Source organism: Myotis daubentonii, chromosome 3 (genome assembly GCF_963259705.1).
Source record: "Myotis daubentonii chromosome 3, mMyoDau2.1, whole genome shotgun sequence".
NCBI lineage: Eukaryota > Metazoa > Chordata > Mammalia > Chiroptera > Vespertilionidae > Myotis > Myotis daubentonii.
Genome location: NC_081842.1, coordinates 157,187,263 through 157,204,109, shown reverse-complemented (window position 1 = coordinate 157,204,109; position 16,847 = coordinate 157,187,263).

The following is a 16,847-nucleotide window of genomic DNA, read 5'->3' as shown; positions in this document are numbered from 1 at the left end:
TGCTCCTGGCCTAGTTTCAGGGCCTTTCACTTCTAGCCAACATTCTCTAATTCTGATAGTCTTGCCTCAAATTTTGTCCCATTTCCAATCCATCCTGAGCAATTTTGTTTTAATTATATAAGTACTAGTATAGCCCTGTCTCTTCCCTGCTTAAAAGTCTTCATTAGCTCTCCATAGCCTTCAAAGTAAGATCAGACTATTAGTTTGATATACTCTTAGTTTCAAATGAAAAAACCTTGGAAATATTTCCTCATATGACCTCTTTTGCTCTGGTCCAGCTCCAAAACCAGTTCCTCTATACCCAGCTGCACAGTCCCCACATGAATCAGGGTCATATCTCCCATCATACAACCAGTTCTGGTCATGGACTTACAGAGAATTCTTTAGCTCTTTTGTTAATTATCCAAAATATTACGTTTGAAACACAAAGTCTTTATCAACTATATTTATATCCCTACATGTTTCTTCACAGGCAATGATGAAATATATGAATATGCCTTTTTCTTGTACCTCTGCAAATATACCTGCTATTAGTGCCTGGGAGTTCTATTTTCTCTTTCTCCAGTGAAGTAGGTAGCAGGTTTTTAGATTATTCTATCTTTTGGTAGGAAAATGCACTTCTAAAATAAATGCTAAATGAAAAGGTTCTTGTTACTCCCTAGATGTCATTTGTTTCACTGTGTGGAACTGATACATTTCAAACCATGACTACAAGACTTGATGTAGTATGTTTAAATATAGTCAAAATATTTCCTACCTTTCAGGGCCTTCCTTCCAGCCCTTTCAATGTCTTGCTGTGGCCAGTGAAGTGGAATGGAAATGGTGATGCCCACTGTAAGCCGAAGTTTTAAAAACCTTCACGTGGTTCCACAATTCCAGCCGTGTCTAGATACAGATAATCTTTTTCAGCCTGAACTCCAAGATAAGAGGACGTTATCCAGAAGTTTAGTCATTCAGTTAACATAATGAGAGTAAGAAAGAAACAGTTGTTGTAGCAAGGCACCACGATTTTTGGATTGTTCATTAACTGCAGCATATCTAGCAGAAGTGGACTGACATAAAGGGACTCTGCTATTTCCCTGCTCTATACTCCACCATGTGGATAATTGACACATTCTCATCCATGGTCCCTGAAGCATCTTTGGTTGGCTTCTATGCACCATAATGGCCTCCTAGTCCATATCTTCAAAATTCAAAGTGGGACACTGACTCCCCAAAGTCCCAGGTTCTCAAGGGATCCTAATGTCACTGGCCTGATTCCCTATATAGCACTTGAATATTCTATATGACTTCCATGACTACCTTCTGCTTGAACAACTCTGGCAGTTAGAAGTTCACTCCTTTTCTAGGCAGCCTATAGCACTGGTGACAGAAAATTCTAGAAAATTCTTCCTTACATTTAGTGGAATGTGTTTTTCATTAGCTTTGGATAGCCAGTGGTTTTAGTTCTACTCTGTGGCCATATGCTTCTCTCTCCTCTCCCTTGTCTGCTCTTCTCTAGGCTACTTGTTTTGGGATTATAGCTTGTGATTTAAATGCCTCGTCACTGACACATAGAGAAGGCCACGTGAAGAAACAGGGGGAGGCAGCCATCAACAAAGCAAGGAGCGAGGCCTCAGAAGTAGCCAACCCTGTGACACCTGATCTCAGACTTCTAGCCTCTGAAACTGAGAAAATTAATTTGTTGTTTAATTAATTGCATCTTCTCATCACTACAGTGTTTGCTCTCATCTGAAAGCACTATAGTTTTTGTTATCCCTTGTACAGACTACAGTAATCAAAGCACCTTTGATATTGGTGCAGAGGAGAGAGAGGCTACCATCTCCCTGTTTCTGCATTTTTATTAATTCAAACCAAACATTTTTTGCCAGCTACATAGCATTATGGGAAACCAGCTTGTTTGTGTTAAGTAAAATTTATGTGTAAAAAAAGAAAATAGAAATAAACAAAACAAAAAACCTGAGTTGTATCTATACTAGTATACATAAAAGCCAAGCGATGGGAATGACCAGAATGACTGGAACAACTGGTCACTATGACGCACACTGCAGCCAGGCAATTGGCCAGATCGGGGGCTGGACCGGCCAACCAACCTCCTGCGGCCCCTCCTCCCATCCAGCCTGGCCCCGATAGGGGCAGGCCGGCCAGACCCCACCCATGCACGAATTTGTGCACCAGGCCTCTAGTATAGAAATAAGAGTGTGATACTGGGTATAAATAAGAATTTTTGCATTACATCAAATAACCACTTCAGTGGTGTTAGCTAACTCTCAGCACTTCTCTGTCAAAATAATCCTCATCAATGTGTCCCACTTAGAGAAGTGCCCGCCTTCCTCAATTCTAGCTAAGAAAAGTCATCTAGTTTTATAGCATTCCCCTGTGTCCCTACACATTTACTTCTCCCTTTTTAGATACCTCTAATAAATCACTAACCACAATTCATCGTAGTTGTTCAGTTATTATGTCTATAAATATCCTCATAAGAATAATGTTAAATTTAAATTTTTATTCCCTGCATTTTACAACTATACATTATAGCCAAGTGCATATGTGCTTACTATATGCCACAAAGAGTCTCCACCAGAAACCAAATTGGAAGGAATCTTGATCTTGGGCTTCTAGCCTGCAGACTGTGAGAAAACGCACTTCTGTTGTTTAATCCACCCAGTTTCTGGTATTTTGTTATGGCAACCTGAGCAGACTAATATATCTAGGTAATAGGTAAATGGTAGCAGCAAAGGCCAAAAGTGTGTTTTATAAGGCAAGTAACCAGTATCAGAAACTATAGCACCACTGAAGAACTCCTGAATTAGGAGAGACCACTGGGAGAAAAGAGAGGGGAAAAAACCTAGAATTTTGGAAGAGGACTTCTGGGTAGAGAACCATGGAAATTTACAGAGGGAGTTAATAATTTTAAACATTTATAGAATGCTTAATACATGCCAGAGGTTTCCATGTATAGCAGTGTGAAATTTATAGTCATAATACAGACAAGCAGCAGTATAAGCACCTTTCTTTCTTTGTAACTGAACTTAACTTGCTTATAACCACACTGCTCCATTTATGCACAGCAGAGAAAAACACTAAATCTTGCCACTTCAAGAATTATAACACTTTGGTTTCCTGAGCTGTGAAATGAGGGCTATTATGATGGGGAAGGTCAATTAGAAGCTACTAAAATTTCTTCTGTCTAGAATAGTAAACCAAATGCAATAGTATCTGATTCTTGGAGGGATTACAGAGATTATTGCAAATATGAAGGAGTTAAACGATGCAGGGGTGGTAATTCCCACCACACTCCTATTCAACTTGCCTATTTGGCCTGTGAAGAAACACCTGGATCTTGGAGAATGACAGTGGATTATTATAAACTTAACCAGGTGATAATTCCAATTACAGCCACTGTAATAGATGTGTAAGCAAATTAACACATCCCCTGGTACCTGACATGCAGCTATTGATCAGGAAAATGCCTTTTTCTCCATCCCTGTCAATAAGGCCCACCAGGAGCTGTTTGCTTTCAGCTGTCAAGACTAGCAGTACACTTTCACTGTCCTACTTCAGGGGTTTATCAACTCTCCAGCCCTAGGATGCAATCACTGGGATATTTTTTAAAAAATACATTTTTATTGATTTCAGAGAGGAAGGACAGTGGTGAAGGAAAATCCTCCCAGTGAGCAGAACTTTGGGCAGTGAACTTGGTTGCACACTTTGCTTAGGAGAAATGACCTGACATGGGATTACATACCAACTCATGGGCTCTGGCCAGTGGTTTGGCTGAATCAGAGGTTCTCAACCTGTGGGTCGCGACCCCTGAAAATACATCCTGCATATCAGATATTTACATTACAATTCGTAACAGTGGCAAAATTAGTTATGAAGTAGCAACGAAAATAATTTTATAGTTGGGGGTCACCACAACATGAGGAACTGTATTAAAGGGTCGCGGCATTAGGAAGTTTGAGAACCACTGGCAGGGACATGGAAAATTGGTGACAAGGAAACTTGGGGAAGAGGTATCTATCTACATCTATAGACCTCTCTGAATGGGCATAAACCATGAAGATAGTTGTTTATTTGTGTCCCACGTGAATGCTACCACAGAATGCCATCAGCAGAGAAGGATTTTAATAATCAAGTGAATAGGATGACTCATTCTGTAGCTATCACTCAGCCTCTTTCCCCAGCCACCCTTGTCATCACCTAATGGGCTCACGGACAAAGTGGCCATGGTAGCAGGGATGATGGTTATGCATGGACTTAGCAACCCAGTCTTCCACTCACTAAGGCTCACTTAGATACAACTACTGCTGGACCTATCAGCAGCAAAGACTAACACTGAGCTCCCAATATGGCACCATTCCTCAGGGTGATCAGTCAGCTAGCGGCCTGGTGGCGGGTTGATTCCATTGGACCACTTCCATCATGGGAAGGACAGCATTTTGTTCTTACTGGAATATTCACTTACACTCTGGCTAAACTCCTTCCTTGCCCTCAATGCTGCTGAGTTGCCAAAATTACCATCTGTGGACTTATGCAGCACCTTATCCATCAGCATGGTACTCCACATAGTGTTGTTTCTGATCTAGAAACTCACGTCACAGCCAAAGAAGTGCAGTAATGAGCCCATGCTCATGGAATTCACTGGTGTTACCGTGATCCCACTGCTAAAGCCACTGATTTGAAAGAACAGTGGATTGGCCTTTGGAAAATTCATTTATGGCACCAGCTCGGTGGCAATAGCTTATAGGGCCAGGGCAAGGTTCTCTGCAAGGCTGCATATGCTCTGAATTAGCACCCAATATATGGTACTGTTTCTCCTACAGCTAAAATTTACACATCCATAAATCAAGGGCTGGGAATGGGAGTGGCACCACTCACTATTACCTTAGTACAATTTTTCTTCCTGTTCCCATGACCTTAAGTTCTACTGGCCTAGAGGTCTTAATTCCAAAGGGAGAAATGCTTCCACCAGGAGACATGGCAAGGATTCCACTGAACTGAAAATTGAAACTGCTGAAAACAGATGTACCTTAGAGAATGGCAGTGCAGTATTCTAAATTGAATCAGATGTTAACTTTATTTTAATCTTGTTGCTCATACAAATCAACATATCTCATACTTTGTATGCAGGTGGTTGATCCAGCATAGGCTTTTATTCTCTAAACCTATCAGCAAAACTATCAGAAACAGTTTCTTTTCAGCTACTTGGGCCAACGATACCTCTTCATTCTCCTAGTCTTCAGCTCAGACCCACATTGGGCCCCCAGGAACTGAATTGCCTCTGCCTTGCATAGGACATTACTATGGTCCAGTTCACTGATGGCGTCATGGCAGCATTCCTGTAGACATTTTGGTAAGATGAAGGAATGTCTGATGATAGCATATAAATTCATAAAAAAATCAAAGACCTGACAGTTCAGTGAATTTCTAAGGTTCCAATGTTCTGGGGCATATTAAGCTATTCCTTCTAAGATAAAGAATGAGTTGTATCAGGCCCCCTCACTACTAAGAAAAAAAAGCATTACAATGAATGGGCCTCTTTGAATTTTGAAGGTAATACATATACTCATTTTCGTATGCTATTCTGACCTATTTCGTGTATAATTGGAAAGTTGCCAATTTTGAGTGGGGTGCAGAGGAATTGAAGGCTCTGGAATGGGTCAGGCTGCCATGCAAGCTGCTCTGACATTTGGGTTATATGGCCCAGTAGATGTGATGGTGCTTAAAGTGGATGCAGCAGGCAGGGATGCTGAATAGAGTTTTGACAGGTATCTATAAATGACATTTAAGATGTGGAACAAATCTCTTGCCATTCTCAGCTTATAAGTATACTTCCTCCAAGAAACCACATCTGGTTTGTTACTAAGCCCTAGTAAAGATGGAATACTGACTTACCAGAAACCTTATAGTAACATGTAACCTCAGCTGGCCATCATGAACTGAGTGTTGTCTAACCCACCAAGTCATAATGTTGGGCACACACAATAGCACTGTTATAAAATAGAAGTGATATATGAGACTGACCTTGAGAAGGACTTTAATGTATAAGTAAGTCGCATGAGCAAGTAACCCATATATCCGTGGCTCTTATTGCTGCTGCAGTTCCTCCTTCCTCTTACGGGGTGTTCCATAGTCTATTGACTTAGGAGAAAAAGAGTTTTATTTACTTATGGTTCTGCATGATATACTGATACTACACAAAAGTAGGTAATAGTGGACTACTGTCACACTGTAGTCCCACTCTGAGGTGGCCTTGAAGAAGACGCCTCCAGTACACAGAACTTTAACCAGTGTACCTTTAGTTAACTACTTCTAATGGCCTGTTCATTTTCCCTGGAATACTAGCAGTATAAATCATGGACAGTGGCTAATGAATTGACTGGATGGTCATAGAATTGATAGGAACATAATTGGAAAACTGGTGACAAGGAGATCTGGAGAAGAGCTGTATCTCTGAAAGTGAAGATATTTACATCCCAGGGAAGTACTCATCAAAGAACAAGCTTAGCAGAAAAGCTTTTACTAATCAAGTGGACATGATGACCAATTCATTGGCCATCAGACAACCTCTTTCCCTGGCCACCTCATCCTTGCCCAATTTAATTATGGCACACTGTCCAAGGCAGCAGGAATGAGGTTATATACTTGCATAGCATCACAGACTTCTAAATCATCAAGGCTGACCTGGCTAAGGAACTTACAAACAGCAGAGACGAACACTGAGCCCCCATATGAGACCATTCCCCAGGGGGATCAGAGAACCTCCTAGTTGATTATATTGCCTATTTACGTCGTAGAAGACGGGGTATTTTATTTTCACTGTAATGGACACATCCTCTGGATATAGATTTGCCTCCTCTGCCTACATGCTTCTGCCAAGGTCACCATCTATGAACTCAAAGAATGCATTATTCACCATCTTCATATTCCACACTACATTGCTTCTCACTAAGGAGTTCATTTTATAGCCAATGAAAGTGTGGAATCAGCTATATGGAATTCACTGGTCTTCCCATGTACTGCATCATCCTGAAGTAGCTGGCTGAATAGAAGGGTGGAATAGCCTTTTGAAGGCTCACTTGAAAGAATCTGCTAGATGACAACATCTTGCAAGGCTGGGGAAATGTTCTACAGGATACAATGCATGTTCTAAGTCAGTGACCAATACATGGCGCTCTCTCTCTCATTTTAAAGAATTTATAGGTTTGGAATTAACTGGTTGCAACAGGGATGTTTGCTCCCAATATTACTTCCAATCAGGGCCAGGATTAGGATGAGATGACTGAAGCACTCATCTAGGGTGCAAAATTTAATGCAGTGTCTTAGTACTCAAGAAATCATATTTTAATGTAATATTTTAAAACACAAAAATGCAAAAATCATGATAAATAACACAACCATTTAAATTTTTTTAAATATATATTTTATTGATTTTTTTTTACAGAGAGGAAGGGAGAGGGATAGAGAGTTAGAAACATCGATGAGAGAGAAACATCGATCAGCTGCCTCCTGCACACTCCCCACTGGGGATGTGCCCGCAACCAAGGTACATGCCCTTGACCGGAATCGAACCTGGGACCCTTGAGTCCACAGTCCAATGCTTTATCCGCTGTGCCAAACCAGTTAGGGCAGTATTTTTGCTTACTTTATGACTCTATGTTATCGTGCAAAGGGAACAGTCATTTCCAATCAGTTCAGTGTTCCTGGACCCAAGTGGCCATCACACCCCCACCAGGTGGATTGATGAGGGTTGACAATGACATGCAAACAGACTAAGCAACCTGGCTACATATATAGTCATGTTTTTTTAATTGCAGAGCTTTAGTTAACTTTTTCTAGTGGTTTCAAATATGGAGGATATTTTGACAAGTGTATATAGGGTTGCATATGTTCCCTTTTTACGCAGGCACTTCCCTTTGTGATCCTCTATAAAAATTATTGCTTCCTTTGTCCATGACTTTGGGTTCTGCTGCCCTAGAGTTTAGTTCCCAAGGGTGGCATATTTCCATCAGTAGACACAGCAATAGTCCCATATAACTAGAAGTTGAGATTACTATCTGCCTGCTCATGGCTTGTTATACAAGTGAATCAACAAAGAGAATTAATGTATTACTGGGGTGACTGAGTCTATCAAGGGGACATTATTGTATTATTACTATACAATTGGGTAAGCAAGAATATACCTGGACTTCAGGAGATCACCCAGAGCAACTCATAGTAACTCATAATACCAATGTGTACTGTGATAGAAAAGCAAAGCTAAAGGAAAGAACTATACAATATATATATACTGAGTGGCCAGATTATTATGACCAGCCAGATTATTATGACCACCCCATCAGTACAATGAAGTGAATTAGTTATGCAAATAATAATAATAATAAAACCTTGAGAGCATTTGCTTAGTAAGTTTTCAATGTTCAGTATTTTTAAAAGTGTCAATGAAGTACTGATGGGGTGGTCATAATAATCTGGCCACTCAGTGTGTGTGTGTGTGTGTGTGTGTGTGTGTGTGTGTGTGTGTGTGTGTAGGTAGATAGATAGATAGATAGATAGATAGATAGATAGATAGATAGATATAGATAGATAGTATATTACAGCATGGATGATCCTGGAAAACATTATGCTGCTTTTAAAAAGCCAGAGGCAAAAGATCACATATTGTATGATTTCTTTTACATGAAATGTCCAGAAAAGGAAAATCTTATAATCCCCTTGGAACTTGTAGTTCCAAGTTAATGTTAGCCACAAGAGAAATTTGTTCAAAATTTACATGGTGGAAAAATTTTAGCAGCTGCCTCTTTTGTGTTCTAAAGTTTAGTGTAGGGTACCAGGCAATGTGACAGCTCACATTAATCACTAATATTCTAGTTTACCTTGTTGGTGTGGGAAACCACCAGGGTCCACAGCTTCCCCAGCTCTCACGACATCTCTTCTTAGTGTCCTGGGCCAAGTGTATGTGAAAATCCTGGGAAAGAATACCAACTTCTCCAGCAGGTCCCTCACACCATTGAGGTTCCAGGTGTCCTCGTGAAACCCAGTTTGTTCTCATGGGCCCCATTCATCATTGTAAGTTCTACTTTGTCCTCCTCCGTTTCTCATCCAGCTCTCTAAAACTGCCTGGTCAGCTCGCCTAGAGTGGCTTTAGGCACAGAACCAGGCGCAAAGGCCACACAATCCGGACTAGACTTCTTGAGTAGTTTCTACATTTGTGTAAGGTCTAACCCTTATAATAAATCCCTTATTCTATGAAACTCAGAGTGGCTTTTCTTCTCTGAATGAACCCTGACTGACACAGAAGTTGTGGCAGCGATGCTGGCAAGAGGTAACTAACGTTGTTATTTAGCGCTTACTTTGTGTCATATGCTGTGATAGGTACTCTGCATAGTTTTTCCCATTTTGCTCTTCACAGCAATATTATAAAGTGGGCACTAACTTCACCTAGTTTACTGATGAGGCAAAGGAGAGTTAATAATGAATTTTGAATGTATTCAGATTCCCTTATTTGAAGCCCAGAGATTATTTTTCTATGTTATTCTCTAAAGGTAAAAAGGGAATCTTTTGATAGTTTTAGAAGAGCAAGACAATCTATGTAAGTTACTTATTTACTCTGTCTAAAGCCGAAAAAAGAAAACCTTAGAATTCAGAAATTAACTTAGTGTTTCAAAAGGAATCACAAAACTCTGCTTCTGGGTCTTCCTCCTGGTAAATACTAGATGTCTTTAATCGAAGAGGACTCTTGATGTTGTTAAGCCCAAGGAATATAGCGATTTTCTTTCCATTCAGAAATTATTTTCATCATTATATCAAGCCTTTGAGAACATTATAAAAAGGCAAGTTGTCATCTAGTATAATACCACAATGAGAGCTTCAAATGCACTTTATCTTACTTTTAACCCATATCTAGGTTAACTAAAGCCAAAAAATTAAAATTTTTCTTGCCCCTGTAATTATCCTCAAAACCTAGTAACACACACACGCACACAAACACACACACACACACACACACACACCAAGAGTGAAAAATCAAACTTTATTTTTATTTTTAAGCTTCAAAAAAGTTTTTTAAAAAAGACACAAAGGCCTGGGTCCAGAAACACATTATTTTGATTTTTCACTTTCATATTCTGTGCGTTCTCTCACTGAGACCATATAAATGAGGTTTCTCATTTTTATCAGAACTGCAGAATCATTCAAAAGAAATAAAGATATGCAATTAAATCAACTACAAATGTGTCTGTGTTTCCGATTTACTTTACTAAATTGGAAGCCTTGAAAAGATAGTACAGTTTCAGTGCCAACCTAACCTGCACGTTATAGTATGAATCATATTCCTAAAAAGGACTTTTTATCACATTTTCCTTTTCAGATGCTATACAATGGTCTCCAAATTATCAATTCAATCCAATTTGAATTCCTAATAAAAGTCCTAAAGGCCCTCTAGAATTTAACCCCATCCAACTCACCTTCTTCTGTGTTCTAGCCCATGTTTTGCACTCCATTGAAAGATAATTCTGCTTATGAACCTTTAATTAGGTTGCTCTCCCCACTGCAGGGCTCTTCCAACCTCTCTTTCCTAATTATGCCCACCAGCCATTTCAAAACGCCATCCTTGAATCTTCTTGTCCGTGTAGCACCAAAGACTAACATTTCTTTTATATTATTTTTATTGATTTCAGAAAGGAAGGGACAGGGAGAGAGGGATAGAAACATCATTGATGAGAAAGAATCATTGATCGGCTGCCTCCTTCACACCCCACATTGGTGATTGAGCCTGCAATCCAGGCACGTGCCTTTTGGTTCTTAGGTTGTTGCTCAACCACTGACCCACACTGGCTGGGCAAGACTAAAATTTCTGTGCAGCTAAACAGGAAAACCGTGGAGTTTGGAGTTTATTTCATAACTAGTGAGAAAAGACTAGAGGTAATTAAGTAAGGAGTGAAGTAATATGCTTAGAAATTTCTTGTCTTTATTGTAGTGACCTGGCTCAAGTACAAGGAGACATTTTTGAGAAAAGTGATTTAAATTCTGAGCTAATGTAAATAAATAAGAACTTGATCTAGCCATTGATTTAGACCATAAGAAAAGGTCACGTAATCAATCTTTTTGGAATGTAAGGTAAACTTTGTACTTAATTGTATTACCAATTTTCTTATTATGACAAGTTATTTCTTGATATGATATCCACTAAAATTCTAGCTGTAGTCCTCCCTCATCCAGGGTTTCACCTTCTGCATTTTCAGTAACTCACTGTCAATCATGGTTCAAAAAGTATTAAATGGAAAATTCCAGAAATAAACAATTTATAAGTTTTAAATTGCATGCCGTTCTGAGTAATGTGATGAAATAACCATCCCACCTGGGAAATGAGTCATTCCTTTACTGTCACAGTATCACAGTGCTTCTGTTCAAGTAATCCTTATTTTACTTACTAATGGCTGCTAAAATGCAAGAGTAGTGATGCTGGCAATTTAGATATGCCAAAGAGAAGCCATAAAGTGCTTCCTCTAAGTGAAAAGGTGAGCACAGTACAATAAGATATTTTGAAAGAGAAAGATAGAGACCACATTCACATACCTTTATTTCAGTACATTGTTATAATTGTTCTATTTTATTATTAGTTATTCTTGTTAATCTGTTACTGTGCCTGATTTATAAGTTAAACTATATCATAGTTTCATAAATCATAGGTATGTATGTATGTATAGAAAAAATATGTATATATAGGGTTTAGTATTATCTGTGGTTTCAGGAATCCACTAGATATTAGAGTTAACACACCACCTTATTATGGTATTGAAGTATTTTGAATTTGACTATATACTTATTTTTACCAGTGTGTCTTTTATTTTCATATGTACTTATTTCAGCTTGAAAAGCTCCTTTTAGTATTTCATGTAAGGTAGGTCTAGTAGTAGTGAATTCGCACAGCTTTTGTTTGTCTGGGAAAGTATTTATTTCTCCTTTATTTCTGAAGGACAGCTTTGTGAGGTAAAGTATACTTGGTTGGCAAATTTTTTTCTTTCATCACTTTTAATATATCATCCCACTCTCTTCTGGTATGTAAGGTTTCTAATGAGAAATCCACTGATGATGTTATGGGATCGCCTTGTAAATTACAAGCTCTTTTTAAAAATATATTTTTTTATTGGTTTAAGAGAGAAAGGGAGAGGGGGAGACAGAAACAACAATGATGATAGAGAATAATCAATCAGCCACCTCCTGCACATCCCCGACTAAGAATCAAGTCCTAAATCTGGGCATATGACCTGATGGGGAATCAAACAGTGACCTCCTGATTCATGGGTCAATGCTCAGCCACTGAGTCACACTGGTTGGGCTCTCTCTCTCTCTCTCTCTCTCTCTCTCTCCTTCTCTCTCTTTTATTTCATTGTGCTTTTAAGATTCTTTGTTTTTTATTTTGACACTTTTATTGTAATGTTACTTGGAGAGGACTTCTTTATGTTGGTTTACTTGTTGACCTATAAACTTTATGAACTGGGATATACAAATCTTTTATCAGATTTCAGAAGTGCTCAGCCATCCTTTCTTCAAATAAGCTTTCTGTCCCCTTTTTCTCTGCTCCTTTTGGAATTCAAATGATTCACAGATTGGTTCTTTTAATGGTATCTTAGAGATCTGATCTTGTAGTCTTTTTTAATGTTTTTCTTTGCTCTCCTGACTAGATAATTCTAAGCTCCTGTGACCAATTCTTTCCTCTGCTTGATCAAGTCTGCTGTTGTTGCTCTCTATTGCATTTTTTCATTTCATTCATTGACCTCTTCAGCTCCAGAATTTCTGTTTGGTTCTTTTGTATGATATATACTACTAAACTTCTTCTTTTGTTCATGTATTGTTTCCCCAATTTTGTGAAATTGTATTACTGTATTTTCTTGTAGCTAATTAAGATCCTTTAAAGAGCTATTTTGAATGTTTTATTGGGTAAATCGTAGATCTCCATTTCTTTGGTTACTAGAACATTATTGTGATCCTTTGACGGTATCATGTTTTCTTAATGTTTCACATTCATTGGAGTTTTGTGTGGCTGTCTCTGCATTTGAAGTAGCAGTCACCTCCTCTAGTCTTTACTAACTGCCTTTAGGGCAAAATTACCTTCCAAGAGCTCTGCTAGATTCTGAGGCTTTCTCTGACTTTTTATGGACACACTCTTGCTCCCTCTTGTGGCAGAATTCTTAAGCTTCTATGCCCTCTCTCTATCCCACAATGCACCAGGCTGAGTGCTGACAGCCCCTCTTTTGTTTTCCCAAATGTGGTGCTACAGCCCAAGTGTGTGGTCTCTCTCTGTTCTGCAGAGTTGGGCATGCTTTCTATGTATGTTCAGTAACCATCTTCTAAAGCTCCTGTTGTGTGAGTGAATCTTCACTCAGGTTGTGTCACTTTCGGCAGCACATTGCAAGGTGCTGGCCACAGAGTGGGTGTGTGTAGGTGAAGCACAGGAGGTGCTAGACTTGCCCATGGGCCAACTGGGGCGATCCACGGGTGGACTTTCCCAACTGTTCACTGGCAGGCTGCTTGATGGAGTCCACCAAGCGGTTAGTAGGATTTCTGTCTGTTGAATGCCCCCTAAAAGTCTTACATGCCACATTCCCAGTTACTTCCCATGCCCACTCGTGGAGATTTCCTCTTAGTACTCTGGATGGAGCAAGAAAAAAATGAGCCTCATTGTCACCATCCATATAGCTGTGGAAGCTGGGTGTTCATTTACCTGCTCTCTTTTTCCTCCACAGAGGAAATAATGGGCCAAGGACAATATCTCTTGGTCCTAACCTGTGCTGCATTAAAGGAGAAGTGACCCAGATAAAGTCAAGCTGTTCCTCTTGCCCATTCCAATGTGTTCAAACTCATAGTTTTGTTTGTTTGTTTGTTTGTTTGCTTGCTTGCGTGCTTGCTTGCTTCAGTGGAATGCTAGGTCCTCTTCTCTGGAAACTAGGACTTCAGCAAAGGGTCTCTTATCCATGAGTGATTGTCTAAGTCTAAGTAAATGTTATACAGGGACTCCAAAACTGAGTGAGGTCAAGTACAGCTAGAGCTGGTTCATGGGTCCCTGCAGTGTCCAGAGCCAGGACTAACTAAGGTCTGTCTGCCTATTACCTGATGCACAAGCAGGCAAGACTTTTCCTGGGTCACTTAGTGAGTGCTGCTGGATCACAGAGTTTCCACAAAGGCATTTAAAAAAAAACATATTTTTATTGATTTGAGAGAGAGAGGAAGGGAGAGAGAGAAAGATAGAAACATCAATGAGAGAGACATAGATTGGCTGCCTCCTGCATTCTCTCCACCAGGTATATGCTCTGACTGAGAATCAAACCGGACCCCTAGATCATGGGTTGACCTGCAATGACTGAGCCACACCGGCCAGGTGGCATTTCTATTTGTGGATGGATGCCAAAATATTTGTTGTTGTGTTTGAAAGGGTGGAGGGGCATGAGGGAAATCACTCCACCTTGGTTTAAAATATATTTTGACATCTGATAAAGAAAGTTATTGCTTTTTATTTTAGAATTTTGCTGGCTGCTCTCTCTTATCTGTGATGAATTGGAATTGGGATAGGTGAAGATGAAAGATAAAACATTGGGTTATAGGATAGCTATGGTATTCAAAAGATATGGAAACAATGGTAATTATAAGGATTGTGTCGATACTGGCTATTGTTAACTTTTAGAAGCCTTGAAGAAGAAAAAGACAAGGTCAGGTTATCCAACTATTAATCTATATTTTTGCAACCCAATAGTATTATTTAAGGTGATCCTTAGCTCCTGTAGGCTATATGAATATTAGACTCAAGATTTTTTTGTAAGAGTGTCAGTGATATGATAAAGATGGAATGCCCAGCCTTTCCAGAACTTCAATGTCAAAGATGGCCTTAACAGGCAGAATCCTCAGACCCATAGGCAAGCCTGAGACTAATCACCAGAATACTCAGAACAGCTGAACAGCCCTGCCCCTTCTGAGAAGAGAGTAGTATCTCCTTAGCTAAAAATCTTTCAAGAACCTCACTTGAGACATATGCCTCAAAGATAATGCTTATCATCTCCAAGATCCGCCTTCTCCACTCCTCATTGAATTGAACAGGGAGATGTAGTCCCAGCTTGAGGAAGTACAGTTGATCATGTTATTCATGGACTACAGATTTGCAAATCTACCTACTTACTAAAATTTATTTGTAACCCCCAAATTAATACAGCACCTTTGTGGTCATATGCATTGCCAAAAATTTGAGCTGCTTGCGGCAGATACTCAAACGATGAACAAGGCCACACTCTATCTTGTTTCAGCTCTTACACTTTAAACAAATGCCCCTTTTCCAGTCTATATAAAGCCATTTTTTTCACATTTTCTGATTTTTTTTGTTGGTGATTTTGCTACTTAAAATAGCCTCCAAAGGTAGTTCTGAATGCTATCTGATGTTTCTAAAGTGGAAGAAAAATGTGATGTGCCTTATGGAGAAAATATGTGTGTTAGATTAGCTTCATTCAGTCATGAGTTATACAACATTAATGAATCAAACATATATATATGGTGTTATTAATAGCAACACATATAAAACAAGGTTATGTATTGGTCAGTTAAGGAAAATGTTGTGAACCAAGGCAACCAGAAATCTAACCTTGTATTTAAACTAAGAATAATGGGTCAGTGACTTTATAGAACATAACTGTTTATATATATGTAAAAGCCTAAGTGACCGAACAACCAAGCAACCAGTCACTATGACGTGCGCTGACCACCAGGGGACAGACACTCAATGCACAGGATCAGGCTCCCTCCTACCTGGATTGGGCCTGCAAGGATCAGGCCGAAACCGGCTATTCGACATCCCCCAAGGGGTCCCAGATTGCAAGAAGGCGCAGGCCAGGCCGAGAGAATCTGTGCACCAGGCCTCTAGTCTCAAATAACAAGAAGCTGTACCATATACACAAAAGGAAGTTTGGGTCCTGGCTAAAAAGTACTTGCAGGAACTAGGGCAGCCGTGGGCAAACTACGGCCCGCGGGCCGGATCCGGCCCGTTTGAAATGAATAAAACTAAAAAAAAAAAAAAAGACCGTACCCTTTTATGTAATGATGTTTACTTTGAATTTATATTAGTTCACATAAACACTCCATCCATGCTTTTGTTCCGGCCCTCCGGTCCAGTTTAAGAGCCCATTGTGGCCCTCGCGTCAAAAAGTTTGCCCACCCCTGAACTAGGGGAACACCTGTGGGAGTAGATTGGTAGTAACAGAGGTGGGAAAATATGACTGGATAGAGGCAATGTTCTCCCATGGTTTGTGATTCAACATTCTGGCAATGACTTCTGGGGCCAGTTCTAATATGGTTTGAGATGGCATTTTGAAGCCTGGACATAATGATGACTAATTAATGAGACTGGAATACTAGAAATGCACTGGAATAGTATTCATGGAAAGCTCGGCTGGCTCCAAGTATGTGAATTTTGATAGATACTTCATGTGATACTGGAGAACCCCACTTGACTTTACTTCCTGGGAGAGCACAGAGGATACTTTACTCACTGAGGCAGTGGGGAATCCCCATGAATGAGGGAGCTCAATAGCTCAGGGCTGCCAGTAGGAGACATTGTCATGGAACTGTTTTCCTACTTATTAGTGGAAGAGTCCTTTTCATGCAGAATTGTGGCATAAACAAAATTTGACCATAACTGGCCATAAACTCCCTCTAAATAAACTGAAAGAGTGAAATAATATAGAGACTGTACTTTGACAACAATGTCATAACACTAGAAATTAATAACAGAATCTAACTAGAAAAATCTTATAGTTGCAAGTTTTACATTTATGTATATGATACATTTTGAGATAATTTTT